Source organism: Hemicordylus capensis, chromosome 7 (genome assembly GCF_027244095.1).
Source record: "Hemicordylus capensis ecotype Gifberg chromosome 7, rHemCap1.1.pri, whole genome shotgun sequence".
NCBI classification, from domain to species: Eukaryota; Metazoa; Chordata; class Lepidosauria; order Squamata; family Cordylidae; genus Hemicordylus; species Hemicordylus capensis.
Window position 1 is genome coordinate 841,525 of NC_069663.1, and position 20,716 is coordinate 862,240.

At 45.6% G+C, this 20,716-nt stretch overlaps 1 long non-coding RNA gene across 1 annotated transcript; it reads left to right on the forward strand.

Moving 5' to 3' along the window:
- Positions 1-17,186: 17,186 nt before the first annotated feature.
- LOC128332714 (uncharacterized) lies at positions 17,187-18,899 on the forward strand. The gene is made up of 2 exons (XR_008310730.1): positions 17,187-17,359; positions 17,449-18,899. It is a non-coding gene; the product is annotated as an uncharacterized LOC128332714 (long non-coding RNA).
- Positions 18,900-20,716: the final 1,817 nt, after the last annotated feature.

Sequence of the window (20,716 nt, forward strand, 5' to 3'; positions counted from 1 at the left end):
ACATCCCAACCTTTGGATATCCCACAATGCATAGTGTGTCGAGCGTGGTGCATTGGGGGATAGGAACATAGGAAGCTGCCAGTCAGACCATTGGTCCATCTAGCTCAGTATTGCCTACACAGACTGGCAGCAGCTTCTCCAAGGTTGCAGGCAGGAATCTCTCTCAGTCCTATCTTGGAGATGCTGCCAGGGAGGGAACCTGGAACCTAGATGCTCTTCCCAGAGCGGCTCCATCCCCTGATGGGGAATCTCTTATAGTACTCACACGTCTAATCTCCCATTCAAATGAAACCAAGGCAGACACTGCTCAGCTAAGGGGGGAAGACACGCTTGCTACCACAAGACCAGCTCTCCTCTCCTCTGAGACGGGCGCTCTAGGCACCCATCTCTGTGTGCACTCAGGCAACAAGCAGCCTGAGCACCCATCTGATCCCAGTGCCGGGGTAAAGGGCACGCTCGCACCCTAAACTTTGTCTAAAGGCCGGGCTTCAAAGTGGGGTTAGGCGGGCCAGCAGCACCGTGATCCATAGGGATGCCTGCGCTGCAGACGAGCAGCCTGGGTTAAATTGCTTCTGGGAACCGTCTTCCTGAGAAACATAGCTAGAACAGTGAAGAGGGAAGCAGACGCAGGAAAGAACTGGCCCCCACCCGCACCCCGATCGGTTTAGAGCAGAGAGCTGGAAATCACGGAGCTGGAATTGCATCTGCTTTGCTCGCAGAAGGTCCCAGGTTTGATCCCTGTCGTCTCCTAAATCTGCTTCCTTGCAATTTCACCCCATGGAATTTTTAATCCAATTTCTAATCCAGTCCTCGGGGGCAACAGAGAAAAGCTGCCTGTGACCTTGGAGAGCTGCTTCCAGTCAGAATAGACAATATTGTGCCAGAAAGTTCTGAGCCAGGCGGACCCAGGGTCTGACTTGGTATAAGGCAACTTCCTATGTTTCTACTGGGGGCAGGACCAGAGTTGTGAAGGCCTGGAAAGATGGTCTTCAAATACCCAGAAGATCACGGAAGGAGGAGGGAGGAGTTCAAGAGATGCATCATGACATTTCACAACAGAAACGGAAGAGGAGCAATGTGATATCCATTGTGAAGCACTAAAAAGGACTGTAGAAATGATAAATTCTGAGTGTGTTTTCTCTTACGCAAACTACCTGCCTTCCCTTGGCACATTATAGTTGCTGCACAAGGGTGTGGTCTGGTTTCGTTGCACATCTCGACTGTATGCTAGAACACTAACTCATCAATCGAAGGTCAGGGGTCCTCATATTTGGGTCTCCAGATGATACTGAACTACAACATCCCTGGCCACCATGGCCTTATAGAAGAAGGAACAGACTGGTTCTCTGTTGCTCCTTAGGGCTGGGCTACTCGAATCCATGGGTTGAAATGGCAAGGAAGCAGATTTAGGCTAGGCATTAGGAAGAATTTCTTAATTGTAAGAGCTGTTCGACAGCGAAGCAGTCTCCCTCATGCAGTGGTAGGTTTTCCTTTGCTGGAGGTTTTCAAACAGAGGCTGGACAGGCATCTGTCCGAGCTGCTGTAGCAGTTTCCTGCACGGAGTAGGGGACTGAAGAACTCTAAGGTACCTTCCAACTCTGACATTCTATGATCCTGTGATTCTATGGGAGTTGTACATAGGAACTTAGGAAGCTGTCTTATACCAAGCCGGACCATTGGTCTGCTTAGCTCACTATTGTCTATACGTGTTGGAGATGGAGTTCCAGTGCATCGAACTTTTGCACCAACTAACCTAATGGCAACTAGGGGCATTGGGATCAGAGGGAGCTAGTCAGGGTCTCCTCACCTGTCCCTGCTTGCCTCTATTCTATGAACCCTGCTTTGACTCCTCAGGTACCTCCTGTGGTGAGTCAATCTTCTTTGTTTCCTCCTAGAGAGATGATGGAGACATATCCCCCTCTCTCTCCCTGATTGATTGATTGATTGATTGATTAAGTGCTGTCAAGTCTGTGTCGACTCTTAGCGACCACATATATAGATTCTCTCCAGGATGATCTGTCTTCAACTTGGCCTTTAAGGTCTCTCAGTGGTGCATCCATTGCTGTCGTGATCAGGTCCATCCACCTTGCTGCTGGCCATTTTCTTCTCTTGCCTTCAGCTTTCCCCAGCATTATGGACTTCTCAAGGGAGCTGGGTTTTCGCATAATGTGTCCAAAGTATGATAGTTTGAGCCTGGTCATTTGTGCCTTGAGTGAAAATTCTGGATTGGTTTGTTCTGTGATCCATTTGTTTATTTTCCTGGCTGTCCATGGTATCCTCAAAAGTCATGATGATGATGATGATGATGCTTAGTACCGCAAGACCAGCTCTCCTTCTCAAACAACTTGTGGGAATCCAAATTTAAGAAGAATTTAAGAACGCTCCTGCCTTGGACGCTCTCTGCCCCGAAGCTTCCCACGTGGCCAGTTTGGTGCATTAGCATCATTTTCAGAATTGTGGACCGCCTCCCCCTATTCAGATTGCAAGTAAGATTTCATTCATTCATTTGATTTTTATACTACCCTTTCAAAAATGGCTCAGGGTGGTTTACACAGAGGAATAATAAATAACTAAATAAGATGGATCCCTGTCCCCGAAGGGCTAACAATCTAAAAAGAAACATAAGATAGACACCAGCAAAAGTCACTGGAGGGATGCTGTGCTGGGGATGGATAGGGCCAGTTACTCTCCCCCTGCTAAATAAAAAGAATCACCACGTTAAAAGGTGCCTCTTTGCCTAGTTAGCAGGGTATTGCTCATGCTCTTCCCCAGGAAAAAAACCACACATTTATTCTATGCAGAAACCACATGCTTTTTTAAAAACAAAAACAAGTTTTACCACAAGCAAGCATTGTGTAAGACTATGTGTAAGACAAATCCTATGATATTTATTTAGACTGCCTTCCTGCCTTCCTAATGTCCACCACCCCCTTGCCATTTTAAGCAAATCCAGACTCACAGTTCCATCAAAAATGTCCAGGTGTTCAGTTTTAAATATTTCCCCCCTCCGTTTCAAAACACTTAGGACTTCACTGTGAATATAGGAACTTAGGAACATCAGAAGCTGCTCTATACTGAGTCAGGCCCTTGGTCCATCTAGCTCAGTATTGTCTACACAGACTGGCAGCAGCTTTTCCAAGGTTACAGGCAAGGGTTTCATATGCTTTCGTAGTTTGTTGGTTCAATAAAAAAATCTTGTCCTAAAAAATAAAATAAAAAATTTTGTCCTAAAATCTTGTCCTAAAAATAAAAAAAAATCTTGTCCTGTCTTGGAGATGCTGCCAGGGAGGGAATATGGAACCTTCTGCATGCAGTTTTCAAACATTATTCCCTAAAGGAGCATTTTATTGTCCCTTGGACTGTGTTAGGGATGGGGCTGTATTTCAGTGGTAGAGTATCTGCTTAAAGATGCTGAAGGTCCCAGGTTCAATCCCTGGCATCTACAGGGAGAGCTGGGGAAAACTCTTGCCTGAAACTCTGGAGTGCCACTGCCAGACAGAACAGACAATATTGAGATAGACTGGGGTTCCCAACAGGGGGTACAAGTACCCCTAGGGGTACTTCAAAGGCTATCGGAAGAGCCAGCGTGGTGTAGTGGTTAGAGTGCTGGACTAGGACCGGGGAGACTTGAGTTCAAATCCCCATTCAGCCATGATACTAGCTGGGTGACTCTGGGCCAGTCGCTTCTCCCTCAGCCTAACCTACTTCACAGGGTTGTTGTGAAGAGAAACTTAAGTATGTAGTAAACTGCTTTGGGCTCCTTGGAGGAAGAGCAGGATATAAATGTTAATCATCATCATCATCATCATCATCATCATCATCATCATTATTAATTATTAAAAATAATAATTATTATTATTATTACAAGACAGGTCTCACCAGAGGATCCAGACAAAGAGTGCCTCTCCCATCAACAATATGGTGAGACGTAACTTTAATAAATCTATACCGGATTGGTCATCGCCCGGGTCAACAAGGAACGCGCCAGGTGCTATAGTCCCTGGACATCTGGTGGCAAGTGGGCTACAGGACTCAGGATCTTCAGTTGAGCAACCAGGGCTGGAGACAGCAAAGCTACTGGAAGAAACGTCGCTTAACCGAAAAAAAATATATACAAAAAATGCCAACAAGGAAATAATGATCTGCTATTACAAGTATAGTCCAACTAGAAGAGGTTATTTAAAAAGAATGTACCACATTTGGAAAGAGAAGCATCCAGATACAGAAATAACAGAACAAAGGCTAGCAGACCAGAGAAGATTCAGAATAAGAAATAAAGTATTCACAGGAGTTGAGCTGGAAGAACTGCAAAGAGCAACACAGGCTCAAGATATGGAAGAAGAATTACCACCAACTGAAGCAGTTGCTCAGGCGCAGATGGAGGAGGTGTTGGAAATAGAGGATATCACCGTTGCTGAACTGTTTTAAAATTAAAACCAGGCAACCTCCCCTTTGCCTTCACCTCAAAAACCCAAATGCCGTTTAACAGGAAAGCAACAAGAACTAAAGCAAAAAATAACTGAGCACATGAAGCAAAGAACCACCAGGGTTCGACTTCCCGCTCTAAAAACAGTTGCCAAAAAACAACTTGCTCAGGCATTAAAAGATGTCAATGCTGCACTTGCAGAAATAACAACCAAGAATTTGAAAGAAACAAAGCAATTCATGTACAGTGCAGCAACAATAACAACACAAGAGCTCGGATAGAAGATCAGTGGACCTGTAAAAAAAGAAAGCAGTACATCACCTAAATGGAAGATTTGATTAGAAAATACAATCTCCAGGCTTAGATCAGATGCTAGTAAATTGAAAGATATGCCAGACAAGAAGCTGAAGAATGAAAACACTAAACAGTATCGGATCCAAAAATACCACCTAGATTCAAGGAAAATGAGAGAAGTCCTGGAAATAATAAAGCAGCAAATAACAGCAGTATCAAAGAAGATTATCAGATATGAAGCCAGAATTACACAACACAGGCAGAATCTCCAATTCCAGTCGAATCAGAGACGTTTCTACCAAAGCATAGAAGGAGAAACTGCAAGAAACGTAGAAACGCCAAATAAAGAAGAAACAGTGCAATTCTGGCGGAAATTATGGGACAATCCAATAGAATATAATAAAAAAGCAGGCTGGATGAAAGAAGTCAAAAAATGTAACCAACAAATGCAAGATCTAATAATAACACCAGAATTAATCAGTGAAAGAGCAAAGAAAATTAAAAATTGGACTGCGCCAGGCGACGATGAACTGCATGGCTTCTGGCTTAAACACCTAACAAGCCTTCATAAACAACTATCAAAACAGTTCAATCACATTTTGCAAGGAGGTGATATTGAACAATGGCTAACAACTGGGAAAACTCATCTCATCATGAAAGACCCAGCAAAAGGTGCAGTTCCAAGTAATTATAGACCGATAACCTGCCTGCCAACCATGTTCAAATTATTAACTGGAATAATAGCAGATGAAGTGATGCAACACTTATTAACTAACAAACAGCTTCCAGTTGAACAGAAAGGAAATTGCCCGAACACCAGAGGCACAAAAGACCAGCTGCTGATTAACAAAATGATCTTAGAAAACTGCAAGAGAAGAAAAACCAATCTAAGTGTTGCATGGATTGACTACAAGAATGCCTTCGATTCATTGCCTCACACATGGATACTAAAATGTTTAGAAACAACTGGTGTCAGCAAAAACATTCAGATATTTATTTAAAAAGCAATGAGCATGTGGAGTACACAGTTAACAATCAACGGCTAGGCACTTGGACAGTTAGCATTAGAAGAGGCATTTTCCAAGGGGACTCACTATCAACTCTATTGTTTGTAATCGCCATGACCCCACTTTCACAAATACTAAACAAAACAAGCCTCAGATACCAAACATCTAAAACATCCAGTAAAATCAACCATCTGCTTTACATGGACGATCTGAAGCTGTATGGAAAGTCCCAGTCAGAAATCGAATCACTGCTAAACACTGTCCGTATATTCAGTAGCAATATAGCAATGGAGTTTGGACTAGACAAGTGTGCTGCATTAATAATGAACAGAGGGAAAAGAAGAAAAACAGAAGGAATAGAACTGCCCAATAGAAGCAAGATCAAGAACCTGGAAGAGAAAGAATCTTACAAATACTTGGGCATTCTCCAGGCTGATAACATCGCACACACTGAAGTTAAAAGAAAAATGGGAAGTGAATACATCAGGAGAGTCAGAAAAATCCTCAGGTCCAAACTCAATGGCGGGAACATCATACAAGCCATAAACACCTGGGCTATACCTGTTATTAGATACACTGCAGGAATAATAGACTGGACCCAGGCAGAGCTGGAGACGCTAGATCGTAAGACCAGGAAAATCATGACCATCAATCGTGCTCTGCACCCCCACAGTGATGTAGATAGGCTCTACCTCCCTCGCAGCTCAGGTGGAAGAGGAATGCTGCAAGTCCATCAAACAGTAGAGGAAAAGAAAAGAGACCTTGAAGAATATATAAGGGACAGTGAAGAAGATGCACTTCAAATGGTCAAGAACGCACAACTATTCAACACCAATGAAACAAAACAGGCCTACAAGAAAGAACAAGTCAAGAACCGAGCAGAAAAATGGAGAAATAAGCCCCTGCATGGTCAATATTTACACAATATAAGGGGAAAATCAGACATCACCAAGACCTGGCAATGGCTTAAGAATGGCAACTTGAAGAAAGAAACAGAGGGTTTAATACTGGCTGCACAAGAACAGGCACTAAGAACAAATGCAATAAGAGCCAAAGTCGAAAAATCCACAACAAACAGCAAGTGCCGCCTTTGTAAAGAAGCAGATGAAACAGTGGACCACCTGATCAGCTGTTGTAAGAAGATCGCACAGACTGACTACAAACAAAGGCATGACAAGGTAGCAGGGATGATACACTGGAACATCTGCAAAAAATACAAGCTACCTGTAGCCAAAGATTGGTGGGACCATCAAATTGAAAAAGTTGAAGAAAATGAAGATGTAAAAATATTATGGGACTTCCGACTACAAACAGACAAACATCTGCCACACAATACACCAGATATCACTGTAGTCGAGAAGAAAGAAAAACAAGTGAAAATAATCGACATAGCAATACCAGGGGATAGCAGATAGAAGAAAAAGAAATAGAAAAAATAATAAAATACAAAGATCTACAAACTGAAATTGAAAGGCTGTGGCAGAAAAAGACCGAAATAATCCTAGTGGTAATTGGCGCCCTGGGTGCAGTTCCAAAAGACCTTGAAGAGCACCTCAACACCATAGGGGCCCCAGAAATCACCATCAGCCAATTACAAAAAGCAGCTTTACTGGGAACAACCTATATTCTGTGACGATATCTATAACGATTGACAATAAAATTCTGGCATCCCAGGTCCTTGGGAAGCACTCGATGTCTGGATAAAACAAACCAGTCAATAACACCTGTCTGACTGTGTAAACAAGAAATAATAATAATAATAATATTTTCCCTTCTACGGAGTGAAAGCAGCTACTCTGGTGAGAAAACAGGTGGCAGGATGGGAAGGAATGGAGCAGCTCCGTCAAAGTGGCCACTGCAAAAGCAGGAGCATAACAAGGTTGGAGTGGGCCCAGAGACGAGGTTTTACAATGGGCCCCTCGCTGATTGATTGGTTGGTTGGTTGGTTGGTTTACACATTTCACAATATATAGTGCACTCACACTCACATCCCCAATATGTATCACATCCCCTAACCGCCCTGAGCCATTTTGGAAGGGCGGTATAGAAATCAAATAAATAATAATATGAATATGGTGAATATTCATAAAGTTATATTTATATCTATTACTATATAGTTATATTTATATCTATAACTATATATAGTTACAAATATAACTAAATTTATATAGTTATATAGTTCACTGCCAGAACTATGATCTCAGGGAACTAATGGTGAAGTTCCAAATTTGTTTCTGGTTGATTATGCAGCCTTGTTCTATCTATCTATCTATCTATCCATCTACGCAGATAGTCTCCCCCAATCGCCAGAGCTGTGTGTGTGTTGGGGTGTGTGTGTCTTTTAGCTGGTCTTCTATAGGCTATCGAAGCTACTTCCTTGGAGACAGGGAAAGAAATGTCAAAGAGGGCTCTCACAGATGGAGCGGGCATTGCACAGAATGCTGTTTAATGCAGGGACCAACAACCATCACGTTTGCTAGGAGCGTGGGGGGGGGGGCGTTGGGGGGGGTCAGCACAAAAGGAGAATGTCCCATCCGTCCCAATTGTATCCAAGAAGGCTTCCCTCTCGCCATCATCATCGGCTGTCAAAATCGAAGATCCAGCTGGCCACTTGATTCCTTAAGCAAACAGGCAGCCTTCGGATGCTCTTTCTCTCCCCCTCCCTCTTAGGTCCAGAGGCAGGCAGGTTTAGCAGAAAATGGATGGTTGGAGAGAAGCAATGGTTTTTGAGAGATTGGCTGCTGGTTTTTGAACTAACTTAAGTTTCCAAACTGCGTACAAAGGCAGCCCCACGTAGAGCGCATTGCAATAGTCAAGCCTGGAGGTTACCAGCTGATGCACCACTGTTTTGAGATTGTTCTCTTCAAGGAATGGACGCAGCTGGTGAATCAACCAAAGCTGTTGGAAGGCACTCCTGGCCATAGCCTCCACCTGAGATACCAGGGTGAGGCTTGGGTCCAAGGGTACTCCCAAGCGGCATACCTGTTCCTTTTGGGGGAGTGTAACCCTCACCCAGGACAGGAAGATCTAACTCATCCTTCAGATTCTGAGTGCCTACAATGAGCACCTCCGCCCATTACTGCCTGTAGGCAGGCATTTAGGGAATGAATGCCATTTCCTGATGGTGGTGGTGGTGGTGATGACAAGGAGAAATAGATGACAAGCATCCTGATAACACCCTGCACCAAATCTGATGATCTCACCCAGCGGTTTCATGTCGATATTAAAAAGCATTGGTGACAGAATGGAGCCCTCTCAACTCCATAGCCAGCTCTAAAGCCAGTTTGAAATGGGTCTAGATAATCCGTTTTCTCCAAAACTGTCTGGAGTTGGTAGGCCGCCACTCTCTCAGTCACCTTGCCCAACCATGGGAGATTGGAGACTGGCCTGTAACTAGCCATCGCTAAGGGATCCAGGGAAGGTTTCTTAAGAAGTGGTCTATCTATTGCCCCTCCTCCAAACAGGGGGTACTCCCTCAGCGATGCATGAATGGTATTAACGAGGCCACCGCCAACAATCTCCTTGCTAGATAGAAGCAGCCAAGTTGTAGGAACACAGGAAGCTGCCATATACTGAGTCAGGCCATTGTCCCATCCAGCTCAGTACTGTCTACACAGACTGGCAGAGGCATCTCCAAGGTTGTAGTCAGGAATCTCTCAGCCCTATCTTGGAGATGCCAGGGAAGGAACTTGGAACCTAGATGCTCTTCCCAGAGCAGCCCCATCTCCTAAGGGGAATCTCTTACAGTGCTCACACTTCTAGTCTCCCATTCATATGCAACCAGGGTGGACCCTGCTTAGCTAAGGGGACAAGTCATGCTTGCTACCACAAAACTAGCTCTCCTCCTGTTAGTCGGGCAAGGTTCCAGAGAACAGGTGGTAGGCCGCACCGCCCGAAGCAGCTCGTCCACATCCTCAGAAATCACAGATTGAAACTGATCCAGCATAATACTGCAAGAGGGATTGCTGAACACCCCCTTCATAACCCTTGCAGAAATAGTGGAGTCCAAGTCAGCCCAGAATACAGGAGATTTTATCCGCAAAGAACCCATTAAAAGCTTTACAGGAGAACAAATTCTCCGGGGACTGACTCCAAACAGAAAGAGCAGAAATTAAACTCCTCACAACCTGGGATAGCTCTGCTGAACGCAAATCTGCATGCACAATTCATGCAGACCAAAATTGGTTTTTTGCCGCATGCACCGCTATCACATAAACCTTCAAATGGATCCAGTGCTGTGTCCTGTCAAATTTGAGCCAGGTTTCCCTCCACTTGTGTGTGTTCCAGTCACACCTACTCTGATGCTTCAGCCCCCGCAACTCCTCTGTATACCAAGGGGCCATTTTTGAAGCAGGTTGGAAGGGACGCTTAGGAGCAATCGTGTCTCTTGCCCTGGTGAGTTCCATATTCCAGGTTCCCACCAGGGCCTCGACAGACTCACTGGCAGCACCAACATTAAAATCCTCCAAGGCTTTTTTGGAATCCTACTGGATCCAGCAGCCTTCTCGGGTGGGCCATCCTAATAGGTCCACCACCCCTGCAGGGGTGGGTTGTGGCTGTGAAGCAGGCAGTGGTCCGTCCATAACAATGGGGAAACCACAGGATCTCCTGACGATGGAGCCCAACAGAAGACCAAATTGAGTGTGTTTCCGGCACCATGAGTTGGTCCTGAAATTAATTGCGATAGGCCCATCGATTTCATGGCCTCTATGAACTCCCAAGCTGCACCAGACAAGCCAGCCCCAAAGTGGATACTGATGTCGCCTAACATCAAAAGTCTGGGAGACTCCAACACCAACTCTGTGACTGGTTCCATCAGCTCAGTTAGGGAGTCCGTTGGGCAGCGGGGTGGACGGTACACCAAGTGTCTATCCCTAGTTCCCAGCCTCAGAAATATACACTTGGTATAAGTCATCTGTCTCACAGAGGCTCTGGTAAGGGAGATGGTATTCTTATGGACCACAGCCACCCCACCCTACCCCACCCAACCCACTTCCCCTAACCTGCTCCCCATCAGAGTAATCTGATTGGAGAAGCTGGGCCCAAACTGGACCCCTTTCCTCCCGCAGCCAAGTCTCAGTTATAGACTTATACAAGCCGGGTCAGCTCCCTGCCTCACCCATGATCAAGTCGTGGATGATTTCGGTCTTCTTCTGAACTGACCTGGCATTGCAGAGGAGCAAGGTCCTGCTCCAGTGAGTGTATGCACACGCTCTCTACTGAAGGAGATTCGGGGCAGAAACCCTGTGTGTAAAGCCTCCTGCAAACTCTAGCCCAGACCTCCAGCCCCACCCTAATATAACCTTCTCCTAGACCTCAGTCCCACCCCGAAGGCCCGGCACCAAAAGCTGGCCCCCTTTGGAGGCCAGCTTTGGTGGCCGCCTAGAGGCGGTCTGCCGGCCCTCTGGTGCACCTCCCTCCTTTTTATGCCTCCAACAGCTCAGCAGCCCCTCCCAGGGGTGCACCAAAGTAATTCAGGTGCCTGGACCACCCAGCCATGAGACACCCCTCCCCCCGCCCTGTATGAGGCCACCCAATCTCATAGGGGGGGCCGCCCCTCCAAAGCTCCGCTTAAAAAAATACTTGTGGCTGGGGGGGGAGTGGAGCAGTCCTCCCTCCCCCCTCCTCCAGCGGCAGCCAAGAGAGATGCTGGACCCATCTGTTGGGGCCAGCATCTTTAAGAAACTGCCAGACGCGCCCGTGCAGTTTAGAGATCGTTGCAAGCCTAAACGTCACGGGCTTGCGATGATCTCCTCTGAGCAGGCGCGCCTCGCAGTTTCTTAAAGATGCTGGCCCCAACGGATGGGTCCGGCGTCTCTCCTGGACAGAGCAACTGGCCCTATCCAACCCCAGCACGGCACCCCTCCTGACGGCTGCTGCGGGTGTCCACCTTGTGTTCCAGCATTTCCAAGCATTTCCTAACCACACCACTCTACCTGATGGATGTCCAGCCTACAGGCAGCAGGCAGGGTGGGAGAGAGAGGAGAAACCTGAGCCGCCTCCTTGGGTGTCCCCCTGACTCATTAGGACGAGCTGCTCCTGATCTATTGTTGAGCCTTAGCTTCTTTCAGGGTGGTGGGAAGGCAGAAGTTGGCCTAGAGAAAGGGAACTGGCGGAAGGGGGAATTACATGTCGACTCTCCTTCCCTTCCACGGCGTTGCTTATTCTGTTAAGACAAGTACGGTAACTACAGGAAGTCCCTAACTCACCGACAGGCTGTATTGTCTTCCTAAAGTTTGTTTGAAGGTCAGCTGTTTGGAACCCAAGACACATTTCATGTAACAGGGTGTGAGTCACCCCCTTTGCTAAGCAGGGTCCATCTTGGTTGGCATTTGGATGGGTGACGACATGTGAGCCTGGGGCGTAGCTAAGGGAGGTGGGCCCGTGGTTGGCCCTCTCTCTGACGGTGCCTTGGAATGAGGGGAAGAATGAAGAAAATAGGGAGGGGTGGAGCTGGGGGGCCTTCAGGAGCTGGGGGGAGGGGCTGGGTCCTTTGAACCATCCATCATAGCTACACCCCTGATATGGGCACTGTCAGCTGTAAGAAATCCTAGGAGGATGGGGATTGAGCTCAGTGGCAGGGCATCCGCTTGGCGCGCTGGAGATCCTAGGTTTAATCCTTGGCAGCATCTCTCGGGGTAGATCTGGGGGAGACTCCTACCTGAAACCTTGGAGAGCTGCTGCCAATCAGTGTAGACAATAGTAAACTAGGTGGACCAAAGGTCTGACTCGGTAGGAGGCGGCTTCCTGTGTTCTTATGTAACAGCAGAAAAAACCAAAGCAGAAGAGCAAAACAACAGCACCCAACCCAATTGCTTAGACTGTGTAGACTAGGAACAGGGCCAGCAACGAACCTGACCACTGCTATCCACACTGAGGAGACCATTGTGATGCAATGTATGCAGAGCTGTCTTTTGAGGAGACTAACCAAACACAAGCCCGAAGTTGCAGTCCGTCTTGAAATACAAGCAAATTGCATTTAATATTCCCCTCTTTTGCAGTATTTGTTGGGCCCCTAAGTACCTTCTCTTCCACTGCGGCTAGGAGGCTTAAAATTAAAAATCCAGCTGCCAGACAACTAGCCAGACAACTAGCCAGCCAGCCAGATAGCCACTCTTGCTATCCCTCCATGGACAGCAGGGTGCCGTTCTCATTTCCAGTGCCTTGTTGTGAATTTAATTGCTGCGATATAGAGTTAGGACATTGTATCCAGGTGAAACTCGGAAAATTAGAATATCGTGCAAAAGTCCATTAATTTCAGTAATGCAAATTAAAAGGTGAAACTGATCTATGAGACAGATGCATTACATGCAAAGCGAGATAAGTCAAGCCTTAATTTGTTATAATTGTGATGATCATGGCGTACAGCTCATGAAAACCCCAAATCCACAATCCCAGAAAATTAGAATATTACATGGAACCAAGAAGACAAGGATTGTAGAATAGAACAATATCGGACCTCTGAAAAGTATAAGCATGCATATGTATTCAGTACTTGGTTTGGGCCCCTTTTGCAGCAATTACTGCCTCAATGCGGCGTGGCATGGATGCTATCAGCCTGTGGCACTGATGGAAGACCAGGAGGCTTCATTAGCGGCCTTCAGCAATTCTGCATTGTTTGGTCTCATGTCTCTCATCCTTCTCTTGGCAATGCTCCATAGATTCTTTATGGGGTCAGGTCAGGCGAGTTTGCTGGCCAATCAAACACAGTACACTGTATACTTTTCGGAGGTCAAACGGTTGCTGCTTTTTTCGGGTGGTTTGTTTCCGCGAGACTGCTCCCCCTGCTGTTTACATTCCAAATGCAACTTGCCTGAACGGAGGCATTTTGCTGCTGCTGAGCAGCTAGTTTGGAAAGCGCCACGCAGAAGGACATTGCAAGAGTGCGCGTCTGGTTTTTGGTTTTGTGAGAGGAAGGGGCATAGGGGATGCAGAAGAGAGTGTCCTACACAGGGTAAAGGATTTAATGTGAGCCAAGAAACTGTTTTAATTGTAAAAGCTCTGTCCTGGAGCATATTATTACTACTGCTACTACTAGTACTACTACTAGTAGTAGTAGTAGTATAAAAGGCATGCTTTGGGGCAGAATGCCCCATGCACCTAGGGGCAGACCATGGAACATAGAAAGCTGCTTTATCCTGAGTCAGACCCTTGGTCCATCTAGCTCAGTTCTGTCAACACTGACTGGCGGCGGCTCTTTGAGGTTGCAGGCAAGAGTCTCTCCCAGCCCTACCTGGAGATGCTGCCAGGGATGGAACTTGGGACTGTCTGCATACAAAGCAGATGCTCTCTCTCAAACCTCTGGATCCTTCACACCTCCTTCCCCTCAAAAGGCAGCTATGTTCTCTGTGCTAAGCTATGGTTCCGTCTCCAACAGGACTTCCAGAAAGGCTTGACCTGCTTTATCACCTCTCTGTTCAATAATTAAATCTCGCTGGACTCCCCACAGTTGCACCCCGACTCTCTCTCTCTCTCTCTCTCTCTCTCTCTCACACACACACACACACACACACACACACACACACACAAACACACACACACTCCCAACAACATGTTAAACACTGCTTCATGCATTAGTTTGCAATCATGGCGTGAAGTACACAGCTGAAGCGCTCTCTGAACAATCAAACAACTGATAAAGTACCATTGATGGATTTACACAGAGCCAATTGACAGGTCCCTGTCCCAAGGAGCATGCAATCTCGATTTTTAGCAGAGAAAGACAGTAGAGGGAAGGAGGGAAGGAAGAAAAGAGGCAGGCAAGAGCAACATGATGAATCTGTATGAATGCCTTTCCACCTGGCAAGGCAAAATTTCAGCATAAATAATGTGTGCAAATAAAGGTAGATACATATGGGGCTTTCATGATGAAGATACCTTTTCCCCCCAGGGAAGCTGGAAAAGCTTTTGAATAGCAAATCATCAAGCCTCTCTCCTCCTTTTTGGATGGAATGCCAGACTCCGGTTGCTTTCTAGCTGTTCTCCTTTCCGCTGCAGGGTTTTCTGCCCTCCTTGAGGAACTGGGCACTGGGGAACGGGTTTCTCATCCTTCCTCCTTGTATGAAGGTGCTTTTCTGAAAGTTCGATGTAATGCACTGGGGTCCCTTTCGAATGCGATACCCACATACAGGGGCGTGAGGCAGGGCTGCATTTTAGCTCCCTTATTATTTAATCTATATATTAATTCGGTGGTCTCTTTTGTATCTATACCTTCCACGCATCCTCCCAAAATAGCAAATAAACATGTATCTATACTTTTATATGCAGATGATATGGCAATCATGTCCCCAACCCCAATTGGTTTGAGACGTGCTTTGGGTCTCCTCTCAAAATTTTGCTCCCAAGAGTCCATTGAGATTAACTATGGAAAAACCAAAGTTCAAGTCTTTGCCAAACGACCTAGGCAATATTGTTGGTCCATCAATGGCCACAGGATTGCACAGGTCAACTCCTTCAAATATCTAGGAGTGGTTTTTCAGTCATCAGGTTCATGCAATGCCCACCTCAAATCCACATTGCTGACGGCACAGTCAACCACGAACCTTATTACCTCTTTTCATTTCTCGAGGGGGGCTTCTTACATCCCCGCTGCAGTTAAACTGTTTGTATCTAAAGTCCACTCCCAAGTGCTGTACGGAGCCCAAATAGGACCTGTCAGCAACTTTATGGCTTTAGAAACCCTGCAGTCTAAATTTTTGAGATCTATATTGTTAGCCCCCCGATGCGTGCCCAATGCTGTGCTTAGACGAGAGGTGGGTATGATTAGATTGAAAACTTGCTATTGGAGGACTATCATATTATTTTGGTTAAAATTTGTCTTCTCTTGCGTAGGACTGGCCCCCCTTATTAAGACTGATTGTTTCCGATTTAAGTGGCAGACCCAAATTGCTGACAAATTGGCTCACTATGGTTTCTCTCAGGATGAGATTATAAAATTGGGATACGATCCTGCCAGGATTGAGATTAAACAACGTATCATGGACATGGAACTGCAGGAAGAAGTCGCTTCTCTGCCTAAGAATATCTTTCTAGGGGATCAAATCTTCAACACTAAACCAGCTAGCTATCTAAGTCTAGTTACCATCCCCAAATTTAGACGTGCTCTGACGCTCGCCCGTCTTAATGCGCTTCCATCTGCTGTCATGGAGGGAAGATTGAAAGGTACCCCTTTTTCTGCTCGACTTTGCCCTGGCGGGTCTGGTCAAGTGGAGACAATTGGGCATGCCATACTTTATTGTAACTTTTATAGGGACACCCGCTTAAGATTAGTGTCCCCTTTGTTGCGACATTTTCCCGGGCACTTGGATGACTTCTATTTGAAGTACTTATTGTCCAGTTCTGATGACAACCTAATCATCAAAATGGCAAGGTATTGTCATATCATTTGCACCATCCGCTCAGGTTTTTAACAATGTTCTGTTCTTTTCTTTTCTTCCCCTGAGATTCCTGTTTCATGATTGCAATGGAGGCTGCCCTGTTTAATAAGGTTTTCAGTCAGACCTATTTGGAGTTCACCATAACTGTTCTAATTTTAACTTGGTACTATTGTGTTACAATCCGTTTTATTATGCCGAGTCTCTTTTCTTATATGTAAGCATGTAAGTATGTATGTTTTAGCTATGCACTGGTCCATGACCGTAATAAAGGACTGAACTGAACTCATCCTTATTGGCTCTGCTAGGGCTACCATCACCCTGTGACTGGCCAAAGTCAGTCTACCAAAGTCCGTCTACCAGTCTAGTCCAAAGTCAGTCTACCATCACCCTGTGACTGGCCAAAGATAGTGACTGGCCAAAGTTCAGCCACTCCTCAGCAGAAATGTCCCATCTTCTCCTGGAACAGGCTTGCTGGAAACCCTCCTTGCCACATCCCCTGCTACTGTGGGCAGCCTCGGATCTGTCTCGTCCTCTCGACTTGCAGTTTCCTTCTGGCTGCAAGAACTGAAGACTCTTTGCAAGCCAGGGCAAGGAAGTCGCCCGCACATCTGCTTCTCTCTGCCTCGTGCATAAACCAGGTCTGCTAAGAAATAAGGCCAGTAGTATTATATACAGACCTGGGAGGAGCCTAAGTAAGGGCAAGTGAAGCCACAGACTAAGTAAGGGCAAGAAAGATGGGCAGAGTGAAGTCAGAGCCTAGTAAGGGCAAGACGTCATCAAGCCCCGCCCATTGAAGGGCAAGATGTCATCAATCCCCTCCCACTGATGGGCATGACATCACCACAGTAGGGAGGAGTTGTAAACCCTCCAGAGAACATGCCCAGGCATGCCCAGAGCCTCCTGTACCATGAGCCCTACCCACCTGACATGTGAGGACCAATAGGAAGGAGTTCCCAGCCAGCCGTTCAAGGCTTATAGTGTTGCTGCTGCATGGAGTATCCTACAAGGCTTGTAGCATAGCCCCCTTTGCATAACGGTAACAATTCTACTGTTTGCTTGTGGGTTTGATGATGGGATCTCCTCAGAGCCCTAATTTGGCAACAAATCAGCCAGATTCGACACCTAAGCCAAGAAAACGCTCTATTAGCACCAGTGCAGATGATGAAGGACCTCCTGTGAAAACCTATGCTGAAGAACAAGCTGAGACAAGGGAAATATGGCAAGAGATCCTGGCAACCATGGCAGCTGAGCCACAGGTAAATATATTTTACAGGCTAGGTTTTGAGGTTGTGTGTGTGTGTGCAAAAGGACATTAAACTCATAGTCTTTTCTTTTCTCCCTTTAGAATTCAGCACTTGTGCAAACTCGGAAACGCTCTCGCATAGCAATGCAGAAATTCTTGGGCCTGGATATCAATGAAGAGCCCTATAGTACCTGGGCGGAGCCTAAGTAAGGGCAAAGTGAAGCCATAGCCTAGTAAGGGCAAGGAACGATGGGCAAGGGAAAGCCAGAGCCTAGTAAGGGCAAGTTGAAGCCCTGCCCTTCGAAGGGCATGATGACATCACAGCAGGAAGGAGCCGAAAGCTTCTAACTAAGGGCAGGTTGAAGCCACCGCCTCCTAAGGGTATAGTGAGACCCTGTGGAGAGCGTCCACACAACATGGCCAGGCAGACCCCCATGTCCAGGCATGTTCAGACATGCCCAGAGCAGATGCAGAACAAACACCCATGTTTGGACATCAGCCCCCCACACCCCCCGAACAGGTCTGTGTATGTTCAGACATGCACAGAGCAAGGGTTAGGCCAGGCCTGCACAACATAAGGCCCGGGGACCAGATCAGGCCCTCAGGGACTTTTTTGTGGGTCCACTGATTGTCACAACTTGCAGCAACAGCACCCCAAGGCCACTCTTTGGGTTAGTTCCCTCTTCTTCTTCATCTTTTCATCCTCTGCCCTCTCTGAAACTGCCTGACAGCACCATCCTGTGCATGTTTACTTGGAAATATTTACTTAGTTGACTCCTCAGTAAGCACGACTAGGATTGCAACATGAAATCGACAGCAATTTAGAAAGAGGAGAGGATTTTGCATTTGTTTGGGGCTGGCATTTTTTAAGGGAGATCTCACTAGATGCCCCAGTGACTGAGCAAGGACAGGCTCTATTTTCTGGCCATGATTCTTAGTTAAAATTGTGGGTCCCTTGCCAAAGGGGGGAAAGATCCACAACTATCTAATAATTGCTTGCATTAATATTTTTAAGAATTAATTTTAATTCAATAATGTGCTGAAAATTGACCTTGACCACTGAACACCATTGTGGTTGGTTCCAGCCCATCAAAACATTTGAATGGTGTACCCCCCGGGTTATCCCCAGAGCAGGGTTGTTATTTTTGTAGAGAGAAAATAAAATGCTCTTCAGATTAACTCAATAGGGTATATTCTAGATTTTAAGAACTCATACACATTAACTTTGTACTATGGATTCTGAAGTTGAAAGTTTTCCCCCTTTAAAAAGAAAAGTTGCCCTGCAATTAATGCTGGATCATCTTTTCTTTGTCTCTGTGATGAGGCTAGCCTGGAGTTTTATCCTGAGAGGCCCCTGAAACATCAGCCCTATCCATCCTCAGCACTGTACCTCCAGTGACTGTTGCTGGTGTGTATCTTATGTTTCTTTTTAGATTGTGATCCCTTTGGGGACAGGGATCCATCTCATTTATTTATTATTTCTCTGTGTAAACCTCCCTGTGCCATTTTTGGAAGGGTGGTATAGAAATTGAATAAATAAATAACTAAAAATGGTTTTTGTGTGTGATGTATAAGTAGGACAATTTCATACATTCTGATAAGTACAGCTTCTTAAAAACATTAAAATCATGATCTCTTTCGTTATGCAGTGACAATGCCTTGCTGTCTAAGAAACAAGGCTTTTTTTTTTTTTTTTTAAATAACCAGTTCTCCAAAAAACTGGTAGGACTGGGCCCTTCAAATGGTGTGGTCTAACCGTTAAGTCTTCATCAGATCAATGACCACTAGAGGCTTTTGATGTGTGTGTGTGTGTGTGCATGCACAGGTAGGCTGACAGATGCAATTTCTATTTATCTGACGCTTGGTGGGGGGGTGGGAGTTTGTATTTTGTGTATTCACTAGGAAATGAGAGTTCTGGTTCTTTAGAAATCAACTAACACACACTAATTAAATGCATCAAAATTACTGACCAAGACTAAGTCCTATTGAGGACAGAGAAAGCAAGCAAGCAAGCAAGAATGAAAGATTAAGAGCAGTGACAAGGACTAGTTGTGAAACTGTGTCAAAGGAGAAGGGAAAAACTGTGTCTGAGGCCAAGGAAATCTAGATGGTTAAAAAGTGACAAGAACACAGGGTGGGGGTGGGGAGAACCAAGTTAGCGATGGGCCAGGTTGAGGAAGCAGAGGCAGTATAATTGTCCTTATTCCAGTTAATGCCTAATCCAGGCTAATTCATATCAGAGTTAGAGATGTACGAAGAAGGGGGGGGAAGGGAGGGGGGAGAGATTTGTTAAAAACGGAAGCAAAGAAACAGTGACAAGGACTAGGCGCAAAATTGTGTCAGAGATGGAAAGGGGAGAAAGATCCTAGTTAGGGGACAGGTCTAGGCTCTGTAGATGTGAAGTAGAATCAAAGAAAGTTTGAGATACCACAGTCTACAGAACTGTGGTTTTTAAAGATATGTTTGCGCTACAAAGACACCTGTAAGAGTGTCTAGCACTAAGAGATAATGTACATTGCATTAATAGTTCACTGAGAACTTCCAATTAAATAGAGGCAGTCATCAGATCAAGCCGGGGTCTGTATTGCCCTAGTCACTAACATTCTAACGAAGAATCACTGGAAAACAAACAGACTAGCTAATACCTCCCAAGAGAAATTATAAGAAATTAAATTATTTCTTATAAAAGTCCATTTTCTCTTCTATAAAACAAATCCTTTTTTAAAAAAGACATTAAATTTGTTGACAAAACAATTACATATCAGACCATTTCTGTGTGTGTGTGTGTGTGTGTGTGTGTGTGTGTGTGTGTGTGTGTAAAAATGAAAATTGTGTGGGCGTACTGAAGTGAATGGATTGCTGCTTCCTGCTTGTATGTACAATGACATATCTGTGTGCATTCATCTTACATGATGGAGCTACATACAAGATTCATGCTTGGACATGTAGGATATTTACGGAAGCAAAGAAACAGTGACAAGGACTAGTTGTGAAACTGTGTCAGAGGAGAAGGGACATTGACAAGGATTGAGTGAAAAACAGTGTCTGAGGCCAAGGAAATCTAGATGGTTAAAAAGTGACAAGAACACAGGGTGGGGGTGGGGAGAGCCTAGTTAGCTATGGGCCAGGTTGAGGTTAGTAAGAGGAAGCAGTGTCAGTATAATTGTCCTTATTCAAGTTAATGCCTAATCCAGGCTAATTCATATTAGAGATGTAGGAAGAAGGGGGGGGGAGGGAGGGGGAGAGATTTGTTAAAAACGGAAGCAAAGAAACAGTGACAAGGACTAGGTGCAAAACTGTGTCAGAGATGGAAAGGTCTGTATTGCCCTAGTCACTAACATTCTAACTTAGAATCACTGGAAAACAACCA